Source organism: Ursus americanus, chromosome 11, assembly GCF_024610735.1.
Source record: "Ursus americanus isolate L20-20 chromosome 11, mUrsAme1.1.p, whole genome shotgun sequence".
In the NCBI taxonomy this organism is placed as follows: domain Eukaryota; kingdom Metazoa; phylum Chordata; class Mammalia; order Carnivora; family Ursidae; genus Ursus; species Ursus americanus.
In genome coordinates, this window is record NC_142137.1 from 52,744,073 (window position 1) to 52,771,987 (window position 27,915).

Below are 27,915 nucleotides of genomic sequence, written 5' to 3' on the forward strand. Positions count from 1 at the left end.
ACCACCATATATATTTCCTATAACATTTACCGCTTACTATTCCAGTTATTTTAAGTTTCTTTGTAAGCCTGGCATTCTAAGATAAACATTCTCTACAAATTATCTCCTTAGCACAGAGAATAAAGGTTCTATTGTTTACATTAGTCCAGATATTGCATGTTCCCAAGTGCACCCTAAGCCTGTATTTGCTCTTTTAAAACTCATCACACTGTTAATGAGTATTGAACTTGTCTACTAAAATCTCTAGGCCCTTCATAAATCAGATTCTGCTATATAGGTCTTCCTTATGCCATGCTTAAAAATTCATTATTGATTATATATATGGTATTTACCAATTATGGTTTCGATGAAAAGTTCACAGAGTCTTATCTCTAACATGTTTTATTCTAACCATCTGTCAGAGTTTTGTCTCTCTTACCAATTTGATAATCATTCTTTGTATGTATTCCTTCTAAAGAAAGAATATTAACTCAGTTTATCTAGAATTTTTGATCAACTGATCAAGAATCAACCAAATTACACTATAATGTAACCTAATCTTGGTTCTCACAGAGACTCACAGTTTACCAAAGTTAGAAGAAATTCAGAGATCATTTAAGCAAACATCACCTTTTAAATTTATATGAAGAGTCTCAGAGAAATGAAATGGCTTTCTCAAGATTGTTAAGCATTTGCTGATAGCAAGTTATACCATATTTATTTGTAGTACCCTCTATTTCCGGGGGGAAATTCAAATATTATTATACCAGATTCATGAGCTATGGAAATTGATTGTGATTGGCTATTAACTTATATTAATTTATCTAGATTATAAAGAATAGAGCTAATAAGAATTCTGTTACTATCATACTCTCTTGAAAAAAGAAATGAGTGATGCAAATACTTTATTTCCCCCTGCCAATTACCATAATGTTTCCTGATGGAAAAGAAATGCATCATTTCCGGATGTTCAGTGTGAGAATGGAGTGCAAGAATATCAGTTAAATATATTTCTCACTGAGTACTTAGAAATAAATAAATGAACTCTGGAGTCTGTCTTAATCTCAGGACATTCTGACCTCAGAAAGAGCTTTATCACAATATTGGCTACTGGCTTAGTTGTTGGAATAATTGTTTTGTTAAAGTTAAGAGAAGAAGCAAAGAAAAGTTCATGATTTATTGATCTGTTGTTCTGGCTGGCTTGAAATAAGTGAACTGGTATCAATTCTCTATGCGTATATTGATTATTATATAAAAGGACCTGTAAGAGGGTCAGCTGAATACTGCTGAAAGTGGCTCAAAATGTTTCCTGATAAACCTTATGAGAATTTCATGGGGTCAATTTTATTTGAGCACTACATTCTTGTTTTTGTTATTTTCAAAGAAAAGAGAAAGCTAATTTAAGTTAGATACAGCTCTTCTTACTTGTGAATCCAAAGGGATCAATGATTCTAATGGGCTGATGGTAAAGCTCCAAATTGAAAACTACAACGGCTAATTCAAGTTTCAGAGCCAGTATCTAATTCTCATAAATTCTTAAAGTTAATTAAATTAAATTTTTAATGAATGTTGTTCCACTAAAGAAAAATTGGAAACAGCATGCTGCTGTTACCTTCATCTGAATCTTTCTTCACATTGCTTGAAATATAAGTCTTACAGGCATTGTCAGTATACACATGGGAATAGGTAGAGTAATCATTATCTAATTTTATAAATGTTTACAACATAGTAGTAATTTTCAGAAAACATCCCCAACAAGTAGAATGGAAATAAATCGAACTCAGGTTTTCATTTCCATTTAAATTTTTTAAAAATCTTGATACATTTACAAATTTTAAAAAGCATAAAGATCTGTGAAGTGTAATGGAGTTCTCAGAAAATCATACATATAATGAATATATACAGCTATAGACCAGAAAGTCTGGTATTATTATCTCAAATGTAACAGAGTTATTACTGTCCACGATGCGATTTTCTTTTGATTTCAAACAACAAAGTACAATTTTCCCTAAGTTCACCTCATAGGATTTTTTTCCCCTTTAGAAAATTCAGTGTAAATTAACACAGTATAGAAACTATTTGTGTCTATATGCAAAATATACTTTGGTTCTAGATTCAAATAATATAAATCATCTCCTTACCCCACCTTGCATGAACGACTGGCAAGATGAAAGGTTTCACATGGTTGAGAATTTTTTCTTGATTTCTTATGGTAGTCCTAAGCATGCTGGAGATCTAGTATCCCAGAAATTCTCCAATGAAATGTGTGTTGCATCTCCCAAACATTTTTACAAACTATCCATATAAATTTCTAAAATACCCACTTGGTGTGCTTCCATTCTTCGTGAAAACCATTGTTTATGCTATAGAGTAGATAGTATTATTACATAAACATGAGCAAACAGATATAGTCACTGCCACAGTATCACTATGAATGGAACTAAGAACTGAGACCTAGAGTAGAACAATTGAAAGGAAACTTTCAGCTTAAATACCTGCAGAATGTAATGTGCTCCTGGTAAGCAGGCAAGTAGAGTAAATGCATTACTCAATAGCAATTTGACAGAAAGCAAGTCTTCCAATGATTAATTTATAGGCTGGTTGAATCTCCAAGAAATAGTATAAGAGAATTTTCCCAATTTAGCCCTTTTCTTCAGGTATTAATGCACACAAAAATACTTCTATAGCAATTTATACTTCTTGTTGTCATCCAATTGTCATTTTATTTGAAGAAAGAAAACTTGTGGATCTTGTACTGTGGTTGTTGTTCATGTCACAAGGTCAGGATTTTATAAATGGTAGGATGTATTTTATTCCCATAATGTTTTCATTTTCACCTATATTTGTTTTCTTACTGTGCTGATTTACAAACATCTAAGCACATGCTCAATGATCCCCTGCCTAGACTATTTTACATGGAATTCCTTCATTTAACTGTAAACTGACTATAAGACCAGTAATATTTCAACTAAATTTAACTTCCGTTATGAATTCTTCCTTTCAGTGTTCTTGGTAAGTATTTATAAGCATTTGCTTGTCCCCATTGGAATGACTGAGGAGAATGTTCACATCTAATTTATTGAACATTGGTATCTCCTTAAATCTGTAGCTCCTTGTCATAGTACCCTATATGTGCTCAATGAATAGGTTTTGCTTCAGTCACTCATCTCTGAAACTTGAGTCTGAAGCATATTTGACAGGCTCTATTCATGTCTACCTGTTAGGAAAATAACCAGCTGGGTCTGGAAAATTGTGTAGAAAAGGGAGTAACAAATTAAACTTCAAGTTTAATGATTGCCGTCATATATATAAAATAACCAGTCAATTTCTCCTTTTCTTTAATTTTCCCACTAGGTGTGTGATTGCCATGTCACTGAACTATTCAATTAATCATTTTTAATGAATGGACTGGTTAATCTGAGAAAGCATCTAATTCAAAATCTTTAAATTTTTTTTTCCCCTGTATAATCCCATGCTTGCTGGAACTGATTACATCATCAGATAAATTTAGACTGAACTAAACACAGCCCGTGTATCTGATGTTTCTGAAATACAGAAAGATAAATCAGAGGAAACACAAGTCCTAATGGAATGGATGGTTACTGGAACCTTTCTCTTTTTCTTTGATAATTCCTCTTTATTTTTCCTATAGTCCATTCATATCTTTCCTTTCTATTCCCTTCTGCTATTGTTACAGAATATTGAGAGATAAGACTCTTTAGTACTATAGTCATAGAATATGGAGAAAATGAGAAGTGCAACTGTGAGCTCCTACCACTGTTGCTGTATCAGATACACAACATGGGAGAATCATGACAAGCACATATCGGAGGAAGGGAGGGACTATGTGTGAGGGTGACCATTTTCCTGTTCATAAAGCATCTCAGCTACACGTAAGTAGATACTGGGCTACCTTATTTATTTATTATTTATTTTTTAAAAGATTTTATTTATTTGAGAAAGAGCAAGAGAGAGAGAGAGAAAGCAGAGCAGAGTGAGGGGCAGAGGGAAAATCAGATTCCTTGCTGAGCAGGGAGCCTGATGTGGGGCTCCATCCTGGGATTCTGGGATCATGACCTAAGCTGAGGGCAGACGGTTAAGGGACTGAGTCACCCAGGCACCCCCTGGGCTATTTTATTTATTAAGCACTGTAAAAATCATTTTTTATTCTCATAAGTTTCTAGCATCCGAGGAAGTAAACAACTATTAATTGAGCTCTTAAGGTTAAAATTATTCTCCTCCTTAAACAACATTAAAGAAGAAGAAAACAAAAAAAAGAGTTTTTTAAAAATACTGTAAGGAGCCTAAGGAGGACAGTGAAAGAAAGTTGGTTGTATTTTTTTCCATTTGCTTTTTCGTCTGTTAAAATGCCCAGATGAAGCAATTTCAATGCATCTTTCCTAATGTGGAAAGGCTGATCAAGCCCATCTTTCAGCCATTTGTGTCTCTTGCCTGTGATTCCTGGAAGTTTGTACATTCTAAGTATAAGTTAAAAATCAAAAGTACCTATTGAAAAAACTTGCCTTCAAAATGTAGTTCTTCCACACACTATGTGCAGAACACATGCATTTGAGGAACTGAAAGATAAGTTGTCTAACAAACATTTTTATAATCTCATTTTTTGATGAAGAAGCAAAAAAAGCAATCTTTGAAAAACAGAACAATATAATTTTAATTCATATTGCCTTAATGGCTAAAGACCAGAGGCAAAATAAACCAAACAGGAAGAGAAAATAGTACATATGGGTAATATGACTTGGATAATGCTACTAAGGAACCATAACTTTTGACTTTAATAACTTTAATATGATTCAATTTTCAATTTTACCATTATAATGACTCACATTCCTAATTATCACGTTTTTCTGCATATCACATTCCTTGTTCTTAGGATGTTGCTAGCACTATTTCCTAGTTAGCACATTTATTTTATTTTTGTCTCCTAAAAACACTCAAACATTTCAGTATAATAACTTTCCAGCTGTATTTTACATTCTTTGCTCAAGAAATTACGTTTCTTATGAAGAATGCTAAACTCCCAAACATTTCATATCTTAAAAATGTTTAGAGAATTGTATTTCCTCACTTTTATTCAGATGCATTTACAATTTATTGAAAAACTTATCTTCCTCTCTCAGTCTCAGTTTTCCTAAAATTTGTACATGGTATGTAAACAAAGACGAACTTTGATTATCTGTGCCTTATGAAGTATGTATGTAAGTATGTATTATTTGAAACCAGAAATAATCATCTAATCTCTTTTAAGATGTATCTCTGGAGTATATTAAATAATGCCTCTGGAACTGATTTTCCTTCTTAAAAAATCGTTAAGGCAGAAATGTTAAAGTATGTCTTTATTTAAATAGCAGAAATGCCAATGACATCACAGGACTCCATTTATGAAGAAGATCAAAGTACAGTTGCTCTAGATGAATCAGAGGGCTGTCTTCTGCTGTGTAATTTTCTACTTTTGTCTGTAGCAGATTGTGAAGATCAAAAATTAGCCCAAGGAAACACAAAATACTGTTGGAAAATCAGAGTCTGTTGTCAAACTTCTTATTTTTTTTTAATTGGATTTCCTTGGTTTATAAACCAAGAAAAGGAGCATTGCTGTCCCTTACTGCCCTTCTGCCTACTTTCAAATGCACCCAATTCATCCTAGGTATCTACAACACTGTGTATTTCTCTCTCACCACTCTCACGATATTTCAGATTTTATTCTTTTTATGCTTCTTTCAAGCTAGGCTTTTCTCTCCCGAAATTCAGAGACAGTAGCCACCATGGTTTTTAAATCCCCATTTGCTAACACCATGTTAGACACACAGTAAGGACTCAGGAAATGTTTGTTAAATGAATGACTTGATGAAACATAATTGATGAAATAGGAAAATGAAATACTAAATGAAAAATATATTCATCAACAGAATAATTGGTATATATCATAATTGGTTTGGTAATGTTAATTTGCTACTAATAATCCATTTGTGTACAATCAAAACTTTTTGGCTTGTGCACCTGTGGCCTCAAGAAAAAGGCTTCCTTTCACACATCTAAACAAATCCCTTCACCTATAGTTTGGATTTGTACAAACTCATTTGTTACAGATTATTCTCCCTTCTCTAATATCAAAGCTCCCCCCCGAATATTTCCCTTCAAAAAATAAATATACTCAAGTTTGTTAAAAATTAAACACACACACGGAAACACATTCCTTTAATTTCATTACCACTTCATTTCTCATCATTAAGCACGTAATAGCATGGGCTACTATTTCCTATCAACTAACCCTTTCATTTATTCTTCAACCCACTGCCTGTGTCTTATCCAAGATCACTACAATGTATCACTTTTGCCTAGAAAAAAATAATATGGCTAAAACCAAAAATGATCATGATAATGACAACAATAAACATGACATGCTACTGAGCACTTCTCATATACCAAGCATTATTTGAAGTGTCTGTTTAAGTTACATGTTTTAATTTAATACTCACAGTAACTCTGTGAGATAAGAACTATAATGAGCTCCCTTGCATGAATAAACACACTAAAACACAGAGAGCTTAAACAGATCACACAATATTAGTCGGGGTCAGGACTTAAATTCAACTGGTAGGCCCCAAAGCCCATGCTTTTAACCACTAGAATATAGTGACTGTTACCAAAGGACCTATTGACTTCTTTCCAGGTCTAACATTTTGATTGAATATTTCCCCCTCCAAAAAAATATTCTATTTCCTAAATTTTGGTGAAGTTTTATTCTTTCCTGATCTTTTCTCCCTCTGGTTATTGTTTTTAAGCCTTTTCTTTCCGACCACAAATTGCTGGTATTTCTCAAAATTATATATTAGACTCTCTTTTTTTTTTCTTATTCCACACACTTTTTTTTTTTTCCTAGCAGATTTCATTCTTTTCAGTGGCCTCAATTACCATCTCCATTTGGATGACTGGATAATCTACACCTTCTATTCATTTCTATTTACAAAACTAAAGACATGTACCTAATAACCTTGGAACATTTCTACTTTGATTTTTCATGGTCTTCAAATTCTAAATGTCCAAAGCTGAGTAATAAACACAAGATTATTATGACCATAATTAAAATGCTTAAGATTATAGTGAACTAGTTGGTTAACTTCAGAAAAGAATTGGAATGTGTACAAAAATCAAATGAAAATTATAGAGATATAAAATGGAGAGCTGGCTTCATGTTTGCTACTGGGTCATAGAAGAGACTGAACATCTAACCGTAGTACCACCAAGTGATCAGTCAGCCTGATATGTCCATCATTCACTGCATGTTAGCTGACTTAAAGCCAAAAGTGGAGCATGCACAGAAAAAATTTATTATCAAGTGGAAATAATATATAAGAGACTAGGGGCGCCTGGGTAGCGCAGTCGTTAAGCATCTGCCTTCAGCTCAGGGCGTGATCCTGGCGTTTCGGGATCGAGTCCCACATCGGGCTCCTCGGCTGGGAGCCTGCTTCTTCCTCTCCCTCTCCCCTGCTGTGTTCCCTCTCTAGCTGGCTGTCTCTCTGTCACATAAATAAATAAAATCTTAAAAAAAAATAAATAAGAGACTAAGCTCAGGCATGTGTGGGAAGTATAAGCGAATTAAGGAAGTAAATTGTATTTCATTGTCCCTGATTTCTGCTACAGTGCCTCCACTGCATTCAGCACTATCTATGCCTTCATGGCGTTTACAATTAGCTAATTGAAGAATTAAAAATTGAGCCTGGTTAAAAGATGGATCATCCACAAGTGAATGACTACAGCATTAAAATGCTGCTCAAGAGTGATTCTGAAGCAAAATGATAAAGGAAAACCTACCTTTCTAATGGATGGAATTCTGAGTGGTGCAACTTGTTTTCCACTTTCACTGGCCACTTTGTTCAGAAATACAAATGTGCTCTGACTCACAGGCAGTTGCTAACAGTTTGGCTGAATGTACAGGGCCCTGGAAGGAATAGGTTGGAAACTTGGAAGTCTGGGGAAGAGGTATGAGAATAGATCTTTCAGAATTGGCACAGAATTTGAAGATATTTATGTCTCAGATGAATAATCACCAAAGGACATACACTACGGGGAACGTTCTCAACAATCAAATGGATACAACAACTTTTGGATGTTAGCTTCTTTTTCAGGCCACCATAGTACTTGATCAATGGGGTTGTAACAAAGTATTTCCAGCGTCAGGAATAGAAAGGCTCGGGAATAGGTTCAAAGATAAGTTCTTTCTCTTACCAAGGCTAACTATGCTCCTTCCAATGCTGAGTGCCTAATATACCAATAGAGAGCCCAGTGCCAAGCCCCAGATATGACTCCATGCCCCAGAGATACCAGCCAGATTCTTTTTTTTTTAAGGAAGATTTTATTTATTTATTTGTCAGAGAGAGAGAGAGGGAGGGTAGGAGAGAGAGAGCACAAGCAGGGGGAGCGGCAGGCAGAGGGAAAAGGAGGCAGAGAGAGAAGCAGGCTCCCTGCTGAGCAAGGAGCCCTGTGCAGGACTCCATCCAGGACACTGGAATCGACCTGAGGCGGAGGCAGATGATTAACTGACTGAGCCACCAGGTGTCCCAACCAGCCAGATTCTTGAAGACAATTTTATTAATTGGCCTTCTTCCTCAAAAAAGGAGCAGGTATATTTCCTCACTGGGATGTGCAATCATTCTGGGTATAGATTTGCCTTACCTCCCAGTAATGCTTCTGCCAGCACTACCAACAATGGACTCATGGAATGCCTTATCCGCCATCATTATATGCCACATAATATTGCTTCTTATTGAGGAATTCATTTCACAAAAAAAGAAGTGATGTAATTGGTTCATGCTCATAAAATCCACTTGTCTCACATCACTGAGAAATAATTATCTAAAAAATGACATGCCTTTCTAAAGATTCAGTTATAGTGCAGTTGGAAGACAATGACCAATTGTTGCCACCTCCCTTGCTGCCAGAACACATTGGTCTGAGAATCAAGGAGTGGGAGGGACTTTTCCTACTATTGTATTTATTAATCCATTGGTGGAATTTTTACTTCTTGTCTCAACAACCTCAAGCTCTGCTAGTATGGAATTATTTTTTCCTAATGGAGGAATGCTACTTCCCAGCTACACAACACTGGTTTCACTCAATTAAGAGATGAGACTTTCACTTACCATTTTGTGCTCTTTATGATGCTGACCCAACACAAAGAAAAAGGGGTTACTGGAGGTGATCTTTACACTGTAATGCTTGTCAAGGGTACAGTTTTCAGTTACAAGACAATAAGACCTGAGGATCTAATGTAAATCAGGGTAACTGTAGTTAATAATACTATATTGTATACAGGAAATTTTTGGGAGTAGATCTTAAGCATTCTTACCCAACGGGGGGAAAAGCAAGAATTTACTCAATTAAATTGATGATATTAATTTTTACACAATGTATATGTATATTAAATCATTATGTTGTCCACTTAGATATTTATAATTTTATTTATCAATTATTCCTCAATGAAGCTGGGGAAAATGGGGGTTATTCTTTGGGTTTGACCAATTGGTCATGATTATGAAATAGATTTTCAGTTTTACAATGGGGACAAAGAGAAATATACACAGGACCCAAGGGAGTAACTGTGGGTAACTCTTAGTACTTTTATGTTTAATAGTAAGGATATAGTAAGCAAAAAAGGTAGAATCTTGAGCACTCATTTATTTTAGGATGACTGGGTCACCCACCTACTAAAATCTTTACTTTTTTTTTTTTTCTAAGAGTAAGGGAATATGGAAAGGTTGTAAAAGAACAAAGTCATATAAGTGCTAACAATGGTCATGACCACTTACTGAAATATGGGCTATAGTTTACAGTTTCTTTTTGTTTGGTATATTATTAGTGCATATTAATTATATTTTTTCTTTCATTTTCCTCTTTTTTATATATAATATATTGGTGGTTAATTTTAGAATTTAGTCTTCAGATAATAAAATATTTTATGCAAATGTGACTGAATTTGAATAATGGCTAATATAGCCAGTGACTGCTATTGGGACTGTGGGTCTCATTTTGGTGAGTGGGAAAGGATATTTTCCCACTTGTATTCAGGATACCACTTTATTAGGTATTCAGGATACCACTTTATTAGGTAGAATCATAAAATTGTTTATTTGCTGTGTGGAAATTCACATTATTATTATGCTGTTTTTCAACAAAACAGCCAACATGAAGGAGTTAGGAAGGCTGGTGGTGCTCATTTTAGCTCTCCACATGGAGAAGTTGTGGCCTACATATAAGATGTTTCTACATCACCCAGCACTTTGCTCTTGCAGAACAACTATGGCCATGCCCTCCAAAAAGATTTTCCCACTACCATGTGGAATTACCTATAGACCTCTAGTAAGTTTCTTTACCACTGGCAATCTTCATGTTCTTATAGTAGCCATGCCCTCGCTGAAAATACCTGAATCTCTGCATTATCAGAGGACCTTGTCTAAGTTCTTAGTTCCTTTCTGTTCACTCTCCCTTGGTTCTAAAGGTAGTAGCTGTTTTCTGCTTTTGCCACTTCAGAACCACTTAGTATTTTTCTTTAACTCTTCTAGGAGTTAACAAATATTTATATTAAATTTTTCCTGCTTCAATTACTAATAAACTTTTATTTCCTAACTGCATCCCAACTCATAGAAATACTAAAAGATTTTCTCAGGCAAAAATAAACAGTTGCATCAGGAAGCAAAGAAATCAAGAAATGCATGAAAAGCAATGGGAAGTGTGAATATAAATACATACAGACTGATTTGTAATGTCTTATGAAGTTTCTAATAAATAAGGAAGAAAATACATGGTAATAATAGCACAAATGGTAGAAGAACAATTAATGACGTTAAGTGAATCTTCAATGCTTGCCTTTCCAGGAAATTTTAATAAGATGCATATTGTATCACAGAAGATAAACCCTAAAACAATAGTATAACTTTGTATAAATAAAACACTATTAAAAAATACTGAATGATAATAACGGTAATATTAATAATGATAAAACCAACAATACTTGTTAGAGAAGAAACTGATAAAGTAAAGAAAAATAAGCAAATGTATCAGACAGAAATAAAAATTTGAGAGGTTAGGTATAAACTCAGATATAATAATTATTATATGAAAGCTAAATTGATTTTGAAACTCCAATTCTATCCTTAGTTAGATGATTTTCCTTTTTCAATCATAATACAATATTAAATTCTGGCAAATACATTTTCTGCATATTTTTAGATGATTATATTTTTTTAAATTTGAATTTTAAATTCAATTATTGGTTTTTCATTAATGTAGGTTTTTGGGTTTTTTTTTTTTTTTTTAGATTTTTGTTATTTATTTGACAGAGAGAGAGAGAGCCAGAGAGAGAGGGAACACATGCAGGGGGAGTGGGAGAGGAAGAAGCGGGCTCCCAGTGGAGGAGCCCGATGAGGGGCTCGATCCCAGAACTCCAGGATCATGCCCTGAGCCGAAGGCAGATGCTTAACAACTGAGCCACCCAGGCGCCCCAGTTTTTCATTAATGTTAAGTCAACCTAGGATTTCTTGTTTGAACCCAACTTGATTTTTACTACAATGTATTATTTTTGTAATGTTTTGATGAATTACTTTGTCAATTTGTTTATGCTATTGCATTTATATTCATAAAAGTGGATGATAATTTTTTCTTTACTGTCTTTGTGGTATTAATATCAATATTTTACTTGTCTCAGAACATTTGTTGAAAAGTTTTCTTTTTCTTCCATTCCCTGGAGGATTTTGTGTGGCATTATAATCAATTCCTTCGGTGTTTGAAAGATGGCCCCTAAAAGTTTTCCAGGACCAATTATTTATTTCTTTAAAAACTTTAATAACTGATTGAAAATTTTAAGTTATTTTGAATTATATGGTTTTGTAGTTCTTCTCGAATAAATTTTGGTAAGTTGTATTTTTCCTGGGAATTTAATTACTAGTTCTTACTATTAAAACTGCATTTTAAGAAAGATACTCTGTTGGTTTTGACTGGATATTCATATAAACTTTTTAAAGAGATGAATGATATAGCTAATCCTTATCTGTCAGTTTTGAATTTATATTGTTTCTTCCCACATACAAAACCATTTTTCTGCACAAAAAAATAATTGTTACATTGTATTTCAACATCCTATTATAATACATTAGTGCTCTGCAGCTTTTAAAATTTATACACCCTTTTCTATTCTTAGTAATGTTTTTGTCCTTGTTCTTTTATTTAGTCGTTGCTCTTTTTTAAACAGGAAAATTTTCACTTAGTGAATAAAAATATACTATCAGTAGAGTGCAAGGTTTCAAGAAAATATTTGAAAAATATTTTTAGAAGAAATCTATTCTATAGGAATTAGCATTTCTGGAAAATCATGAAAAATAGCTCACTTCAAATTACAAGTACCTTATATTACAGTTACAAAGTGAAGAGAAAAACTATTAAGGGAAAATCTAGTCAGCCATCCTAGATCATTTAGATCACCAAATTCATTCTAATTGGTTTTAGTTAAATTAGCAGGATAATGACCAGTTTTGAATATACTTTTTACATTTAATTGTATTATTGTCATTCAATTTTATTACTGTGTATGATTACAATCTCACTACCCAATAAACAATGATATCCAAAAATTTTTAATATCTTAAGCAGTATAAAAATCTTATTATTTCTTAAGATTATAAAGCTTTTTTTCAAATTTTTCTGTTTTAATATCATGTATGGTAAACATTAAAAAGTATCACCCATATGAACAAGAAGTTTCTTGGGGTCCTTGATAATTTTTTTCCTTATGCTGTGCCTTTTGTTCTTGTAACTCACTCGTTTCGTAAATAAAACCCTGTATCTTCCTCTCTACTTCACCCATTTTGCCAAACTTCCCTACTTCCTCCCCTCTGGCAACCTTCAGGTTGTTCTCTGTATTTATAGGTCTGATTCTGCTTTTTGTTTTAGTCATTTTTTTTCAAATTCCACTTATGAATGTAATTATATGGTATTTGTCTTTCTTAGTCTGACATATCTCACTTGGCATAATATCCTCTAGGTCCATCCATGTTGACTAAAATGGCAAAATCTTATTCTTCTTTATGGTTGTGTAATATTCTTGTGTGTATGTGTGTGTGTGTGTGTGTGTGTGTGTGTGTGTGTGTGTGTGCTTCCATATCCTGACTACTGTAAATCATGCTGCAATAGCATAGGGGTGCATAGAGTTTGACTATATTGTTTTTTTTACTAAAGAATGAAGATAATTTTTGCCTTTGTTAATCATTACTATTCTGTGTTTTTCACTTTTTGGTGTTACTATTCCTCTTAACTTTAATGTCCTACTTTGAATTATTCTAAATTCTTAAAGTTGTTGCTTAGCTTAGTAATTCTGTGTTTTTTGGTTTCTATACATTTTTACCTAGTATTGTTATTGTGTTGAATTCTCGATATTTTCTAATATTTACTATTATTTATTTTTTGGCTCATGAGTTTATTTTTATTACATAATATTTCTAAAGTACTCAAGTCTTAAATGTACAACTTGATGGATATTTACCAATTTAAATGACCATTGAACTACCACTCAAATCAATATATAAACCATTTACAGTCCCCCACAAGGTTCCCTAAGTTGATCTCAGTTGATCTCCCCAGTTGCTCTCAGCTCCAAAGGTCTTCTCACTCCAGTAAATAATCTTTTGGTCTCAAATTTTTTATTATTTATCATTTCATCTGTGAGATTCATCTGAGTTACTATATATCTTACAGCTGTTCAATAACTCATTGTGTGGAGGTGCCATTATTAATTAATTAATTTATTTTTATTTTTTTAGATTATTTATTTGTTTATTTGCCAGAGAGAGAGAACAAGCAGGGGGAGTGGCAGGCAGAGGAAGAAGCAGGCGCCCCATGAGCAAGGAGCCTGATGTGGGACTTGATCTCGTCATCCTGGGATCACGACGTGAGCCAAAGACACACGCTTAGGGCGCCTGGGTGGCTCAGTCATTAAGCGTCTGCCCTCAGCTCAGGTCGTGATCCCAGTGTTCTAGGATCGAGCCCTGCATCGGGCTCCCTGCTCAGCGGGAAGCCTGCTTCTCCCTCTCCCACTCCCCCTGCTTGTGTTCCCTCTCTCGCTGTCTCTCTCTCTGTCAAATAAATAAATAAAATCTTAAAAAAAAAAAAAAAAAAGACACACGCTTAATCAACTCAGCCACCCAGGCATCCCGTGGAGGTAATATAATTTATTGATCAATATTATTGGTGATGAATATTTGAACTATTTATAGATTTTTTATTCTTTTTTTTAAAGATTTATTTATTTTAGAGAGAGAGCAGGGGGAGAGGCAGAGAGAGAGGGAAAGAATCTCAAGCAGATTCCCCGCTGAGTACAGAGCCCACCACAGGTTTCTATCCCATCATCCTAACATCATGACCTGAGCCAAAATTGAGTGTTGGACAACCAACCGACTGTGCCACCCAGATGCCCCTAGGTTTTTGATTCTTAAGCATAAAACTTCTATGAACATCCTTGTATATTTCTCTGATTGACATACACTCTTTTCTCTGGGGAATATAACTTTAAATTGGAATAGAATTGTGAAATTTTTAGAACATAGGAGTATGTGTGATATATACGTATATATAGTGCTCAAATAATATAATCTATATGTTGCAAAATTACTTGATTTTGTTGATTCTAGCTTTATGGAGTATTACATTACCAGTTTTCATAACTGTTCTCTGGATACTCTTTGATTTTGTATATTCTTTAATTGGTGAATGCCATTAGCTAGTCTTGTTAATTATGCTGTTAAAGTTACTATATTATTTGTGATTATTTTCATCAATTTCATCAATCTATCTATTTATAGGATATGTATTTTAATGCACCCACTGGGGTCCTTGGGTGACTTGGTTTCAGCTCAGGTCATGATCTCAAGGTTGTGATATTGATTCCCACATCAGGCTCCACGCACAATGGGGAGTCTGCTTGAGATTCTCTTTCCCTCTCTCTCTGCCCCTCCCCCATACTCTCTCTCTAAAGATAAATAAATCTTTTTTTAAAAGCGCCCACTAAATTTTTAGATTTGGCCATATTTCCTTCAATGTCTGGCAAATTTTATTTTAATATTATAAGGTTATACAATAAGCTGCATTCAACTTTAGGACTGTTAAACTTACTTGTGAATTAAAACCTTCACCATTATATAGTGATACTTTTTATCTTTAGTCATCATAGTTTTAGTTGTGTGGTTTTTACTCTGATATTAACTACAAGAACATCTTTTACTTAGTTTTTGCTTGAAATATATCTTTGTATTCTTTGAAATTAAATTTCCTTGCCTTTACATGCTAGGTTTGTCTCTTGAAAATGGCATATTCATAGAATACATATTTATATCAGTATGAACTTCTTGATTTTAAAATTAATTAATTAATTAATTAATTAATTAATTAATTAATTTTGAGAGAGAGAGCATGCACAAGCAGAGGGTAGGGGGAGAGGGTGGGGTAGGGAAAGAGGGAGAGAATCCCAAGCAGACTCTGCGCTGAGTGCAGAGCCTGAATTGGAGCTTGATTTCAAAACCCTGAGATCATGACCTGAGCCAAAATCAAGAGTCAGGCACTTAACCAACTGAGCTGCTACCCCGGCACCTCTGAACTTCTTGATTTTTAAAAGAGTTCATTTCATTTTTATTTACTTAAGATTACTGATATGTTTGCATTTATATCTTTTAGCAGCCATTCCCAATCTCTTTTACCTTGGAGAAAACTTTGAAAAAGTTTCCATGTCTTGGGGAACTCCTGCATAAAAATTATTATGTCTGTACTGCATAATACATGAAGCATGGTTAATAAATTGTGGGTACAATAATTCAATAGTAGTTACCAATTCTTTTTGAATAGAGAGTAATATTTTTCTGTGGATTTGTTTTTATTATCATATATTTGTTGTACAGGTTTTCCATCCTACTACTAAAGTAAATTAATAATGTAGACAGCTGACACTACAGTTTTTCTTTTTTTTAAAAAAAATTCAACTCGCTACTGGGACACCTGGGTGGCTCAGTCAGGTAAGCATCCAACTCTTCAGCTCAGGGTTGTGAGATCAAGCCCCGTGTCAGGCTCTGTGCTGGGTGTGGAGCCTGCTTAAAATTATCTCTCTTCCTCTTCCTCTGCCCCTACCCCCTCTCCCCCCTCCACCCACATCAAAAAAAAAAAAAAATTAATTCCCTACTTTTTTAACCCAATATAGCTGGCCTAACAGATCTGTCATAAATTTCTACTATTTAGAATTCTATTAAGGTGTATGTACTCTAAGATAAAGAGTTTTCCTTTTTCCTTTCCTTTCTTAAAACTAAAAACGTTTTGATCAAACTTTCTTGAAAAACAAAAAAGCAAGTATTGAGGTTAGTGTACTCTTCTTGACATTAATTTCTTTCCTCCTTTTCCAATTTTGTGTAACTCATAAAACAAATATTTAAATAATTATTCTAATTTGATATTACTTGATTGTATTACATGAAATGTGTTGATATGGTTGAATGGTAAAACTACTAAAACCATAAACCAAAGCCAATTGATTAGAATTCTAGCCTAAGATACAATACAAGAGTTTGAAAAAGCAATTTTCCAAGTGATATGATCAGACTCAATGTATGAGTTTTAAGCTATTATGCACATATGTTAGTTACATGATCTTTCACATAATTCCACATACGCATAAAAGTTATTTTGAAATCAAATATAAAGAATGAAATTTGTGAAGCATGAAATGTGAGGTTGTTGTTTTTTTCTGCACATTTATTCAATGCTGCTTCAAACTTACAATAAACATACATGACTTTCATTTTTAACTGAAATGGGCTAATTTGTTCTTAAGCTCAATGACTGTTAAATAGCAGAGGTTTGCATGTAGATTTAAGAAGCTAAAAATGCATCAGAATGATCAGTGCTTTCTTCTGACTGGAGGGTATTTTTCTTTCACAGAAATACAGAACTTGTCTAGAGGCAGATTAATAACTCGAATTTTGAATGTATTATCAGCCTGCAGCTTACAAAATATGTCCTCTTAAAGTCAAGTACTCAGGCTGAACAGAAGTGACAGAAAAAGGGTCTATCATTATGTTATATATTTGAGTTGAGAGGGAGGAAAAATGCTGTTCAATGTTCTGAAGTTCTCCAGATGTTTTCCAATAAGCTTTGGGCCTTGCTTCTATCCTCCTCACTCCAAACCCAAGCAGCAGAAATATTTCGTTTTCCTTGTGTAACATGATTTTTTAAAATACAAATTATTTCTCTAATTTCAAGTACAAAAAACTTGTCATCTGAAGTAAAAAAAAAAACAAAAAAACAAAAAAACAAAACAAAACTCCAGGACTTAAACTAGATCACGTGATTGAAAATGTCTGCCAATTAGATTTTTTTTTTTTTTTTTTTTTTTGCAGTCTTTTTTCATCTTCAAAGCACTCAGCCAAGTCTGGACTACAATTTTCTTGAAAGTGCTCCTATAATTTCCCTTTCAGCTCATACATCCTGTTGGGAACTCTTTCTCCATTACACCACTAGATTCCTTTGTGTAGAAGTGTGTGTTTGTCTGTTGTATAGGATTTTATGTAGTTTTTTAGAAGATTCTTAGAGAGTTAGTCTCTTCGTTTCATAAAATTGACCATTATATGTAGCATCATTCTAAGCTTATCATTTCATTTCCATGAGGGGTTTTTTGTTTTTGTTTTTTTTAACATTGGAAATTTTTGCAAACAGAGCGTTATTTTATGACAATGCTTGGACTCTGGTTTTACAACAGATGTGAAATCAAGGAGCCAGTAATTGACAGGACACCTTAGTGTATATGCCAAAGCAATTCTTCCAAGACAGAATTTCTGTTCAAGATATGAAGATGGAACATTAAATATATATAGTCCTTTGTTTCAGGGCAGTCTCCACAAGAAAAGTTACTGTGAATTTCATCATCGTTTATAAATACTACAAATGCCACAGAATGGCATTTATTGGTGAAGTCTTTTGACTCATCAACCTGGATAGTAAGGCTGTTATTTTTTTAGTTTATTACACAAAACCTTTTCAACTTCCTGGGACAGTGAGCAATACACTGATGATCATTCCCCTTGAGAGTGACACCTTTTCAAATTTTCATTCAGCATATTGTCTCAGCAATTTCCTCACTACAATTTTATGTGCTGGCATTATTAGGTTTTTACCAACTGTGTGACTTCCCCTTTTCTGGACAATATTCTCTAGTATAACTTGGTTTCTTTTTACAGGATAAACTTTTGAATAAGAACTTAATTTGTAGATTCTAAAATCCATATAAAATAATCAGAACCATCCTTTGTCAAATGATTTATAAATGAATGTCTTTAATTTTTCTGGAAATATTGTTGCATTTCGAGTTGCCACAGATTACACAAAGAACTATGCCAAGTTGGGTATTAGCCCATGTAACCCACTGTTATAAAACTTTTATTGTAAGGAGAGGTTTTGTGTTTCTCTTTCCACACTGGCACATGATTTAGAAATTTGTAATTCTTCATCACCAACGTTTTCAGAACTGCCCATGGGTCCAGCTTTGAATCCTTTTCCACTTCATATGTCATCTTCACAGATCACCACATTGAATCATCAGACACAATTATAAAATGTAAGAGCCAATAAGATACAAAATAAAAGGCATGCTATAGAACTAAATGAGAAACATTATGGGGCAAAAATCATGATAAAATTTACTCTAACCTATAATCCAAGTTTTCTTAACATTCTTCAGGAGAGAGTTTGCATTTGTTTCTACCAAATGTTGAGATTTTACTAAACTGGGACCACTCCAAATTCTCCTCTTATAATTTTTTTGACACATAGGTGTATGCTAGTTAATTCTATTATAAATGGCATATTGTATTTTCTAGAGATGGCCACTAATTCATAATGCAACTTCTTGTGCTAAGTAGCTGATGCATTTAATTACATCATTTTGTTCCCTGTACCCAAAGCCCCAAATAAGAAAGGTTGTCACTTCTAAAAAGCAGGATGTGTTTTAGTTCACCATTGTTCTTTAAGGTCTGATCTTTATAAAGATATCTTTTTTTGATACTTCTTGTGAATCAGTTGTAAGCTCTATTGCAAAGAGAAAGAAGTTGGTCTCCATCTTTTCACAAAAACGTTGGAGCTAAAAAAAAAGATCTTATCTTCATTTTTTAAGTTTTAAAATATGTTTTATATTTGTGGATTTCTTCCTTTCTCGTTATCTCAGTGATGCATTAAAAGCTTGGCTTTTGTCAATTCCGAATTTACTCACTCCTAAATATCCTCCAAGTGTTTGCTGGGCATAATTTTAATCCAGTAGCTCCCCTTCATCCTTTCTTACACACTTCTGCCCACTTGCCCTTCTATAAACTTCCTCCCCTAAAGAATACAGCCAAACTGCATCATATTTACCTTGTTGGTTAACTGTCTCCACAGGTAGGAAATACTCCTCTTGAGGGTGAGGTCATTACATATATATTCAGTATATGCCCCTAGATCCCAGCACAAGGCCACTAATGTAGGAGAAATTGAGGGTATGTGGAAAAAATGAAAGTATGTTATTAGTGTATTACTCATTATGGTCCAAGAATAGGGGTGTGTGTGTGTGTGTGTGTGCACACACGTGTGTGATATGCTGAAGTTAAGATTAGTGCTCACATAAAATGATTTAAAAGACATTTCCCTGCCATTATCAAAATTAAAAAAAAATTAAATTATCTTTTTTGGCATGTCATTTAAACACTTTATTATGTTTGTTAATATAAATTCATAATTATCCTTATTTGCAACTTAACTTATTCTATATCAGATTTGTACAGGAGTCCTACTGTTGTCACAAATTTGGTCAGCATATGTAAGTACTTGTGTATTTTATTCCATGCTGTATGCCTGTTGCTCTGAATCTTTGGGCCACTAGTTGTAGCATGTCAGTGTCCCCATTACACAACCCTAAGTATTACATTGAACAAACATAATTCATTAGGAAACAAGCATCGAAAACATTTTTTTTTTCTCACTACTGCCTGGAAATCTACTATGTTATTTCTTTTCCCTATTCTCTGGGAGAAATCTTAGACAGTCTTCATAACATTTTCTGGTTATTCTGGGACAATAAGTCTTACAGGCATTTTCATTCCAGGAAAATTCTCATTTTGGTAATAAAATTGCCTTTTGCAGCTGAACCTTCTTTCTTCCCTCCCCCAGCACAGGCCTTCTTTAAGCTAGAAACTTACTGAGAATAAAAAAATGCTGTCAGTTTTCTCATCTTTCCCTAATCTTGTGCTAATATTGTTGCTGCTACTTCTGGACTCCTTCATCCTCAGCCCCAATGCCCACCCCATGAGTTTGCCCAGAGTTTCCTGAGAGTCGAGACACAGAATAGGGAGAGAGACAGAAGATAAGTCAGATATACTATATTAAATATGTCTTGAACATCAAGAACATTAAATATCTATGTCTACTAAGAAATGTGGTGTAGGGAGTAAGAAAGGTATAGAAGTACGGGCAAAGGATTTTCTTGTGGGAAATTGTATTCATATCTGTTTTACCTTTTGTCTAGTTTTGGCACGAAAGGATTTTCATTAAAAATCACTACAACTCTCTCCTCCTCTTGTCTCTGCTTCCCTCCGACTACTGGCTTCATTATCGGAAAAAGTGTCCTACTCAGCAGTTCTCATATCACACAACAAAAGATATTTACCATCAAAGATAGGCTCAGACATGCTTTACTTGGTCTCAAGTTCAAAATTCATAGTCTAGTTGCATATTTATTGCACTGGGTATAAATCCCAAGAGCAATAAGCTGTGAAGAGAAAATATATATTTTAAAAAGGTAGTTTCTATTTGAACCACATATTTAGAGAAAAGTGTTACTGCACAAGAGAATTGGATGAGTGTGTTCGGAGTTTTAAGCAGACAAGTCAATATCTAGCAACTAATGGTAGTGGAAGTAAAAAGAAAAAGATGTCTCTTGGAAAGCACTACCAAATTTTTCGGTGGGAAGTTTGTTGATGACTTTAAATGAAACTTATAGAAAAAAATACAAGGCACAATGGCTTTCAGAGGACTAAATCTTTATAAAGCATGATTATATTAAAATAAGTAACAGACCTTAGTCATTGGAAACCAATATTTTGAATTTAAAAAGTACCTGGATGATTTTGATCACAACTTTTAGAGACTCCTGCATCCATGCCTATTAACAATAAGGAGCCTTGTATTTACAATGTTTAGAGTTTGGGCAGTGTCCAGCATTAGTGGACTTACTGTCTCAATATTTCATTATGTTTTTCTCCTCTCTCTGCTCCAGCCTCAACACGGGCTTTTTCTTAAGATGGTGCCAATTTAGATGCAGCCGTTCAAGTTATTCCATAAAATGCAGCAATAATCCAGAGGAAGACAAGGAGTTACGTTTTACTATGGTTCTCATGTAGATATGAGAAATAATTTTCAAGAATACCTCCTCCTTCCTTTAACATGTCTTTGGCCATTTATTTCTGATCATGCCATAGCAAAGGGGACACTACTACCGTGCGGTTCAAACTCAGTATCTGAAACTAATGGACACCAATGAACCAAATTCAAAATATAATATTAAAATCAGATCTTTGGATTTCAGACTATAAATCTAGTTTTTTGAGTTGTTTGAAAGAGAAAAAATAATTGATTAAACACATATTAGAATAAAAAAATTGTAAATGCCCTCTCAGCATTGTTCTTATTGATTTCATTATGGGATTTTACTTCTATTCTGAATCGAGAAATAAAAGAATTGCTGTTAGTATTGGTGTAACAATAATAAGCTGCCATATCCCCACATTTTACAATTTAAATGTTGCTTTGTGGCATTAAGCTACGCTTATCCTTCTTGTTACAATTGTAGTAAATATTCTAAAAAACTATCATAAATAAATTAGGCATCTATAATTTTACTTATAAAATTATGAAAAGCCAAAGGACATTCTGAAATTAAAATTTAAAATTGTCCGAGAATACTTAATTTATGAACCATTTACAAATAGCCATTTACAAATACAACGAGGACATTTTATGATTTGAGATATTGAAATTATTTTAGCTTATGGTTCACAAGGAAATTTATGCCTAAATAAACTGAAATGAAAATACTGCAAATTTCATAAATTGGCTTCCAACCTGCTTTCCTACCCGTAGGATACCTGTGAGAAGGAAAGACGTTGACAATAGTTAATTCTCCCTTAAGCATCTTAGATGAAGACTTGATAATCATCAGAAAGCTAAATGATTAACAAATAACAGTTTTTCCTATATTACAGCTATATAAAGAAATGATGGAAACAGTGTCTTATTATTTTGGCAGTTTGCTTCTGTTAATCACAATCTACAATTTCAAGTGAGTCAACATTTTAGCTATTTTAATTCTGCTGCCCTACATTCATCTCAAGCTGATAAAAGGTACATTCAAATAAAACTTAAACTCAAAAAGCTCCCCAAGAATTAAGTTTAATACATTTATATACAAATAGTTAATAATGAAAACATTTCAAAAGCATGTAGCTTGGATAGAGTCTTATAATAAACTCTGCTTTACAGTACTTTATATTACCTATTGGAATTAAACAATATAGGTCCACAGGTATAAAAATAGCCAGGAAATGGTCAGAGGTCTTCATCTGAAACCCAGGAAGGTGAAAACTTGTCTTATGCTTGGATAATTTCACAGAACCTATTTTCCACCAACCAGATCCTTAATAATTCTGCCTTTAAAATTTCTAGTATAGCTAAAGCATATTTTAATAGAGTAGATTATACCTGTTCCATGTGCCTCAAAAATCAGAATTAGAATATGTTCCTTTTTATCAAATATAGAACTATATTTGAATGCTTTTCCCGAATATGAATCTTGCCCTGAATTATACAATCACTATAGGAAAAAGAAAAAAGATTTGAGCAAGTTATTTAGGATTGTCCTGGAAGGACTTGAAAGTCAGACATTAAATCAAACTTAAAATGAGTTAGGACACACAAGATTAGGTCAATGGAAAACAAAACACCATTAACAGCACAAAATGGAGTTGTTATTTTTGCAAGGTGATGGAGAACTGAGAAAGTGAAATCATATACTGTTGATTTTTACTATTCACAGCATTTATGTTCTATAAAGACATGAACAATGAATTAGTGAATGCTGAACCACTACTCAGGTGAAAATATAGGGTTAGGTTTCTATGCAGTGCTGGTCATAACATTTTCATCAACCAATAAATATATAATCTTGTTTTATAGTATTTCTGTTTAAAGACACCTTATTATATATATATATATCGTTGATTCATTAACTTTGGACTCACAGTCAACAGCACCAAAATTTTTGCCTAAATAAAGCTTATCTAACACATGTACTTTTCTCCATAAGGCACATTTTTTTTCTTCCCTTCTGTGCTTAGGTACAAAATATAGCTCTTTAGCACTATGCTTAGGGAGCATTTAACCAACAAAATGCAAAAAAGTGCAAAAGCGCAAAAAAAGCATGTCACTAGTGGACTGAAAGTACACTTGTTTACAATATGAAAGCTGAAACAAGAAGGCAGAGCATCACCATGTTTGACCTCAGCTGGGAACGAGCATGTTGGACAACTCCAATCCTTACCATTCTGCATATATGTTATTGTTCACAAAATTGATTTGGGAGTATTAAGTGGGCAAATTCACAAATACGGAATTTTCAAGTAATGAGGATAGATTACATCTAAAAGGGAAGCCAAAGAAATGGTCATAATATTGAAACTCCAAAAACAACCTTGATTTCAAGCTAATAACTACTGCCATAGATAGGCATAAATATTTATTCAACAGCAATAATCTAGGAAAACAAATCACTGTATTCTGTAACCATATAACCCAAAACCCCTATGTTGTGCTTAGTCCTGGTGACTTAGACTCTCCAATGGTTTGCAGTCATTAGGGTGGACCAAATTCACCCAGAGGTTTTAATGATGTTGTTTGGGATATCCATGAGATAAGCTTCAGTGGGGTGAGGTCCGGAGCCAATGACCAAGAAAGAATTCTTGAGATGTCTTTGGTGCAAAAGGACCCATGGGCAGAAAGAGCTGCTGCCCCAGGGTAGTGAGGGCTGGCTGATTATATACTATGAGGTGGGGGGGGGGGTAAGGAAAAGGGAGGTTTCAAAAGGATTTTTATATGTGAATCAAAGAAGATTCACAGGATACCTGAGGCCTTGCCATTTGTTAAGGTTGTTTTTCCCTCTAGCAAGGTATTAACATGAAGACAGTTGGGAACTTCCTGGAGGAACATTACACTTTGCCTGCTTCAAGTATCTGTCAATGGGCTACAGATTATTGTATCTACATTTCCTTCTGGAAGCTAGGTTATTGATAGAAATGCTTTGTTCTTGTAAATTGCTAAAACATTTATAAACTGAGAGAGACTCAGGTCTTGCAGGATTGTGATCTCTATATGTTAACTATTTGTTTTTCCTTTCCTTAGTTTTAGGGCAGCCATGAGTGCCTGAAGAATGTCACATGTATCCCATCTGGTTGGGGGGGGGGGGGGTTGTGTGGTGTCAGATTCTGCTTTGTCCTCAGCTTGTCTTCTGTTCCCTCATCATTATGAGAAATCAGACTGTGGCACCGCACTTCTAGGTTGCAGTTGCCAGCTATGGTGATATTCTGGAACCACAATCTGTGAGCTGACGAGCTAGATTAAGTATAAATCAGGCAGACTTTTTCTAACTTGACTAAATATGTAAGACTGAGGCTCAAAAGAGACTTCATGGGCTCTTTTGCCCCTTTGCCTTAGCTTCACTTCTCTTATGGGATTGTGTTGCTCTCCTGTCAAATATAAAATCAATCAATCAATCAATCAATCAAATTAAATTAAATAAAGGAAAGCTCTGCCAAAGAAAGACAAGTTTAATCTAAGTTTTGGAGTAGACTTTACCATTCCTAGTTTTCCCCAGTGCATGGGATTTCTGTCACTTGGAAGGTGGCCCCATTTTACTAAACCAGATTCATGGTGATTCTGAGAAACATTCCAAAAAGGAAAAAGAAATGAAATTACATTTGGGAATACAAAGCTGAAGAAAAAACAAAATTACTATGTCCCACAGATTAAAGAGGTTTTATTCTGTTCTGAACACATTGACATTTTTATTCTTAAGTATTCTAACACGATGGATTTTTTAAAAAACCGCCCTTATCTTTGGGGGGGCTAGAACCCAGGAAACAGTTCTCAAAATTAAGTAAACAAGATAACATAAAATTAATAGAATTATGAACTTTATTGTCCGATATTAGCTTGGAGAAATCAACAAGGAAATTAAAAATGTTCCTACGAAGAAGCCACAAATGAAGATAATGTCAAAACTGTAATTCTAACAGAAAAGAAAATGGCACATACACCACCTCTTCTTGTGGTATGATTCATTGCCACCTATATAATTAGGTAAAAATGATGGTTTTATTGTAAGATCCTATCTACAGAGCAAAGTCAAATTTTAAAATTATCAGTAAAACCATTTGATAATATGGCTATAAATCTAATACTAACCAAAAGCATTGCTCTATAGTTATTTTGTTTTTTAAGATATATTAACTATCACAACTAGCAAAATATTTTAAAATTAAGCTTTAGGAGAAAAAAAGCTAGATCTCTGCAACTTTTTAAAACTTTTTAGTTATTTAAAATCTAACAGTAAAAAAAACAACAACAAAATAAACCAACAAACAAAACCTGGCTAAAAAAAAAAAATAGGCAGAGGACTCTAGTAGACATATCTTCAAACAATGTAAACAAATAGCCAATAAGCACATGAAAAGATGCTCAACATCTAATCATTAGGGAAATACAGATCAAAACCACAATGAGATACTACCTCACGATGTAAAACAAAACAAAACAAATGAAAAACAAGGCAAACAAACAGAAAATAACACGCGTTAGCAAAGATATGGAAATATGAAATTCCTGTGCAATGTTGGTGGAAATGCAAAAATGGTACAGCTGCTACGGCAAACAGTATGGTGGTTCCTCAAATAATTAAAAATATAATACTATACTTCAGTCCTACATATATATCCAAAAGAACTGAATGCAAGATATCAAAGAAATATTTTACACCCACTTTTTGCAGCATTATTCACAATAGCCAAAAAGTGGAAACAACTCAAGTGTCCACTGATGTATGAATGGATACATAAAATTGGTATACATACAATGCAAAGTTATTCAACTTCTAAAAAGAAAGGGAATTCTGACACATGCTACAACAGCTAATCAATCACAAAAGGTCAAACACTGTATTATCCACTTCTATGAGGTAACTGGAGTAGTCAAATTCACTGGGACAGAAAACAGAGCCGTGGTCGACAGGGGCTGAGGGGTGAGAGGGAAATGGGAGTTATAATAGAATATCAGTCTCCCAAGATGAAAAAAGACCTGGAGATTGGTTGCACAACAATGTAAATGTACTTAACACTACTGAACTGTACATTTAAAATTGTTAGGATGGTAATTTTATGTGTATTTTACCACAATTAAAATTTTTGTAATCTAATGGTTATGCAGTATTTGCAAAATGTCACTAAATATAATGGTGTGTTTAAAGCTCTTTGTAGACATTTTTCCATATCAACAGATAAAAAGACATACACCACTGGGGAAACACTCCTCTTTCCTGATAAAAATGGCTGACATAATATGCAGTAAACAATTTTGTCACATGAAAATGAATTCCCATGTCAGCAAACACTATTACAAGTGACATAGAAAGAAATGCTGAAGAGTGAGGAAAAAAACAAATATGGACTGAATAAAGTTTTTAAATATTTTCAGTTTATCATACTTACTAGCTTTTCCATCAATTATAATATATAGCAGAATATCCTTTGTTAATCAATGAAATAAAGATATATTAAGAAAATATATTCTTGATATATTCTCAACATATTCTGTCTATTCATATATTAGAGTAAAAAATGGGTATGTATAACCCCTGATGAAATGTATATTTAGCTTTATTTAATTTTTTATTTGAGCTAAGATTAGCAAAATAGCTCCACATATGAAATTTTTTTTCACAGTGTATTTTATGAGGAAGCAAGTGCAAGATTACAAAATCTCAAAGCCATAAGTGCACAAAGTGTTACATGATTTTATTAGTGTGGTAAATCTTATAAAAATAGTTCCTCAACATATGCTAGAAACATTATAATACTCTATGATAGAATAGAGGGACACCGAGAACATCTTTCAAAGAGGTTCTCTGTTTTTTAAGTGTCAAAGTGCTTAAAATAATTGTCAAACTTAAAGATACTGTAAGTTTTCTGTGTGTATTTCAAATATGCTAAATATTTTAGAATTGACAAATGACCAACTTTTTCTGTAAGTCACATCAGTCATCATTTGGTTAACTTGGTCAACATTGTCACTGACCCAGAGTCTAGAATATACTTACAACAATGAATTATAGGACTTGAGGAACAAACTAACATTATCTCTGAAGGGAAATGGGTATCTCAAGCTGTGGTTTCTATTGACTGATTATGGTGAATTTGCTTGGACTGTTTCCCCATCAGACCAGGCTGATTAATTTGTATGAGCCTTATATTAAAGTAACTTAAGAACATAGAAACTGGACTAGATGGCATGCGTTAACATTTACTCTACGGTGTATCTCAGGACAGTTATTTACATATTTGTATCTCAATTTCTCCACCTGCAAATTGTGGGTAATAAATATTACTACACAGTAATTAGAAGAGTGCCAGGCACTGGTACAGAAACAACATTCAATAGCTAAGTGCAACTTCACTAAGTTGTCACAAATTAGAATTTTTTTTCAAATATTCAACTTCAGATAAATACCACTCATAAATACATAAATTTAGATGAATACCACACATA